General features: G+C 35.3%; 1 pseudogene; it reads left to right on the forward strand.

Annotated features, from left to right (window-relative positions):
- The first annotated feature begins 1,452 nt into the window (after positions 1 to 1,452).
- Positions 1,453 to 2,708, forward strand: LOC129516950 (casein kinase I-like; annotated as a pseudogene).
- The last annotated feature ends 2,245 nt before the right edge of the window (positions 2,709 to 4,953 follow it).

Consider the following 4,953-nt stretch of genomic DNA (forward strand, 5'->3'; position numbering starts at 1 on the left):
CTTCTGTGATAGAAATTATGCATCACTGGAGACTCATTTCAATCTACATATACAATATTTCCTAACTTCTTTCTCTGTTTTGATTACCTAGGAGAAAATATATCCTATACCATGGCTATCATAATTAAGAAACTAGGCCAAAGTTAACTAAGGAAACCTAGTGGATATTAGGTAACAAGGTTAATATAATTCCATCACTCGATGTGCAACAATATTTTACTTTTAATTTATCACCTAGTAGAAAATTAAGGTTAACAATATTTTACACAGTTATTGTAAATGAAGGTGACTATATAGAAATGTAGGTTTCCTGGGATCGAAGGAGGGGGAAGCAGGGAGCCTGCTTCTCCCTTTGCCTCTGGCACTCTCTCTCTCTCTCTGTCTTTCATGAATAAATACATAAAATCTTTTTAAAAATTGCAAAGTCAGAATTCTTACTGACCAGAGAAGAAATTATCATTTCCATAGAAACAAAGTATACAATAAAATTATATCATTATAAAAATACAATTTTAGCTAATTAAGTCAAATGATTTTTCCTTAACTCACTACAGAATATTAGAGCACAGCTGTGCTGATTGTCTACCCATTGAAATATATTATAACTGCACACATAGCTGTCCTGCTACATTATTCCTTAACCATTCCTAAAATTAGGGGTGACCACGTAACTAAGTTCTCACCAATACAATGTGAGCAAAAATCATTAATTTTACTTCCTAGTTGACCAGTTTTCATTGGTTGGGCCTTCTCTATGCTCTGAATCTCCTTTTTAAAAAATATCTTTATTGAGCTATAATTGATATATAAAAACCTGCACATATTTAATGCATGCACTTTGATGAGTTTGGCCCTACATATATACACCCATGAAACCATCATCACATTCAAGGTATAGATATACACACCATCTCTGAAAGTTTCCGTGTTCCCTTTGTTGCTTTTTGTTTGGTTTGGTTTGTTTGATTTTGTTTTTCATGAGATGAGAGAACATGGGATCTACCGTCTTGACATTTTTTTAAGTGCATAACACATTATTGTTGAATATAGGTGCATAGCAAATCTCTAGAATTAATTCATCCTGCATAGCTGAAACTTTACACCAATTGCACAACTCCCTATGCCCCCCTTCCCTCAGTCATTCAAATGGTCAAAGGGTATATTAAAAGGTGCTCTCATCATCACTAATCATTGGGAAAATGCAAATCAAAACCACAATGAGGGCAGCCCGGGTGGCTCAGCGGTTTAGCACCACCTTAGGCCCAGAGTGTGGTCCTGGAGACCGGAGATGGAGTCCCACGTCGGGGTCCCTGCATGGAGCCTGCTTCTCTCTCTCTCTCTCTCTCTCTCTCTCTCTCTCTCTCTCTCTCTCTCTTTCTCTCTCTCTCTCCGTATGTCTCTCATGAATAAATAAATAAAATCTTTAAAAAAGCTCCATCTTCTTCTCTCAGGATGGCGAGCAGCAGCACCTGAAAGGCCGAATTCATTGTTGGAGGGAAATACAAACTGGTACAGAAGACCCATAAGAGAGCACACTCTAGAAGATTCTTCAAGGTCGGGTGGGCATCCCCCACACATGGTGGTATGGTCAGGAAAAAGACTACAATGTGCCAGTCATGGATCTTCCTGGACCCAGTCTCGAAGACCTGTTCAATTTCTGTTCAAGAAGGTTCACAATGAAAACTGTACTTACGTTAGCTGACCAGATGATCAGTAGGATCATATGTGCATACAAAGAATTTCATACACAGAGACATTAAACCAGATAACTTCCTAATGGGTATTGGGCGTCACTGTAATAGGTTATTCCTTATTGATTTTGGTTTGGCCAAAAAGTACAGAGACAACAGGACAAGGCAACACATACCATACAGAGAAGATAAAAATCTCACTGGCACTGCCCCATATGCTAGCATCAATGCACATCTTGGTATTGGACAGAGTCGCAGAGATGACATGGAATCATTAGGATATGTTTTTGATGTATTTTAATAGAACCAGCCTGCCATGGCAAGGACTAAAGGCTGCAACCAAAAAAACAAAAAAAAAAACAAAAACAAAACAAAACAAAAACAAAAAAATATGAAAAGATTAGTGAAAAGAAGATGTCCACTCCTGTTGAAGTTTTATGTAAGGGGTTTCCTGCAGAATTTGCCATGTACTTAAACCATTGTCGTGGGCTACGCTTTGAGGAAGCCCCGGATTACATGTATCTGAGGCAGCTATTCCGCATTATTTTCAGGACCCTGAACCACCAATATGACTACACATTTGATTGGACAATGTTAAAGCAGAAAGCAGCACAGCAGGCAGCCTCTTCAAGTGGGCAGGGTCAGCAGGCCCAAACCCCCACAGGTTTCTAAGCATGAATGGAGGAACAGAAGAAGCAGAGCAGATGATGGGAACAGCATTTGTTTCTCCCCAATTCTAGGAATTTTAGCTCATATGTACACTAGCCAGTGGTTGTGAACAACCATTTACTTGGTGTAAAGAACTTAATTTCAGTATAAACTGGCTCTGGGAAGCATCGGTGGTGCCATGTCCTGAGTTGTAGCCTCTGTAATTGTGAATATTAACTGAGATAGTGAAACATGGTGTCCAGTTTTCTATTGCATTTTTTCAAGTGGAAAAGTTAGCTAAATGGTTGACACACACAAATTGATGGAGAAATTGGGCATATGCCAATTTTTGGTTAAAATCTTTTACTTTGAACTATACTGCTCTGAGATCTCATTTCAGAAGAACGGCATGAACAGTCTTGAGCCACAGTTTTGAAGGTTGTAAATGCTCACAATTGTGAATTCTTAGGGTTTATCCACCCCTGGGGTTTGCAAGTTGTTCACTTAAAACATTCTTAAAATGGCTGGCTTCTTGTTTGCAAGCCAACTGATATGGTAGCAACCAAAGATTCCAGTGTTTGAGCATACAAAAGACTCTATCTGCTTACTTGTGCTAGAAATAACAGCATCTAAAGTGAAGACTCGAGGAAAACTTAGTGACTACTAGACTCTCCTTAGGACTCTGCTTTAACTCTATAATGTTCTTGGTATTTAAAAAAAAGAAAAGCATTTTTGTCACAGAAGTTTAGTTAACATCTTACAACTGAACATGTATGTATGTTGCTTAGATAAATGTAATCACTGTAAACATCTATATGATCTGGGATTTTGTTTTTATTTTGAAATGGGAGCTTTTTGTTTACAAGTTCATTAAAAACCTAAAAAAATGTTTTAAAAAATCTTAAAAAAAAACCCACAATGAGATATTACCTCACACTAATTAGAATGGTTATTTTATTTTTTAAAAAATGTTGGTGAAGATGTGGAAAGGTGGGATATTCCCACCTTTTACACTGTGGTGGGAATATAAAATGATTCAGCTGATATGTAAAATAATATGGAGGCTCCTCAAAAAATTAAAAATGTGATCTAGTAATACCACTTCTGAATATGTGCCCAGAATAATTGAAATAATGATCTCAAAGAGATACATGTGCTTTCATGTTTACTGCAGCACTATTCACAATAGCCATCAACAGATGAATGGATAAAGTAAACATGGTATATACATAAAATAGAATATTTTTAAAAAGAAGAAAATTCTGCCATTAACACCATGAAGACTGAGGACATTATGCTAAGTGAAATAACCCAGTCATAGAAAGGATACTGCTTGATTCCACTTGAATGAAGTACCTAAGTGGCCAAATTCACCAAGCAAAGAATAGAATGGTTTTCTCTTCCTTGTTGACTGAAACCCAGACTTTGCCTAGATCTAGGTAGAGCTATGCCAATTCTTATAATACCTAAAGCATGAATTTCTTAAGCTGGGAATTATGGGACCAAGGATTCTATGGATAAATGCAAAGGTCTGTGAGCCTGGATGTGGTAAATTAAACTTCTTTTTTCCTCACTTTTAACTATGATGTAGCATTTCCTTCAATCATGAAGTACACTACAAATTACCTATGTACTAGCAGTTACTTCATTCTCAGAAATTAGATATTCTATATCTCACCACAATTGCTGCAAATATTTTAAAATAGAGTTTGTAATTATCAGTTCTTCAACATTACAATAACTATTGTTACGTCTTCTTATTTAATTCACAAACAGTCACAGTGGAAATAGCAAAGGGATTGGAAAATAGAGCAATGACGTAGAATAGAAAGAAATAGAAGTAGAATAGAAACAGAAACAATAATCTGTGATATGGAATTTTAAGAGGTAGCATTAAGAGGGAAATAGATGGATCCATGAAGAAATCGTGCTGGGAATATGGTTACCCACACTGAGAACAAAATTGATTGGATCTCTACCACACATCAAGTACAAAAATAAATTCTAAATAAGGTTAAATTTAAAACTGAATTTTGGAATAAAAGATGGGAAAATATTTTTACAAACATTGATGTATGAAAGGATTTTTAAACAAGATTCTTAAGCACAAACAGGAATTTCTAAATGAATCTTGTTATATTATGTGAAAAATCTATTCCTCAAGTAACGCTTTATAGAGAGTGAAAAGTGGGCCAGCCATTTAAACTAAGACCTTTGTAAAACATAAAACTTAAAATTTACTACCATTTATGATAAATAGATCAATCTTATAAATAATTGAGAAAAACGCAATTAAAAAAATAATTCACAGAATAAAACTGAATGTCCATAAACATGAAAATGTGCTCAATTTCACTGGAAGTCAAGAAAAAATGTCCATTAAAATAAGAATAATGTTGCACTCATCAGAATGGAGAAGTTAATAAGTATGATAATAAAATGTCTTCCATGAGATGTGGAATAGCAATATGTCTTAAATAAAAAGACTAAATAAAAATAGTATCAAGATGGGTGATAATGAAGTTGAAATCTAAGATTCTTGCATTGCTTGGAAGAGGTATTAAGATATATGTTTTAGATTTGTTTAAATATTCATGGTAGAAATACTAATACG

This window comes from Nyctereutes procyonoides, unplaced genomic scaffold, assembly GCF_905146905.1.
Source record: "Nyctereutes procyonoides isolate TBG_1078 unplaced genomic scaffold, NYPRO_anot_genome, whole genome shotgun sequence".
NCBI lineage: Eukaryota > Metazoa > Chordata > Mammalia > Carnivora > Canidae > Nyctereutes > Nyctereutes procyonoides.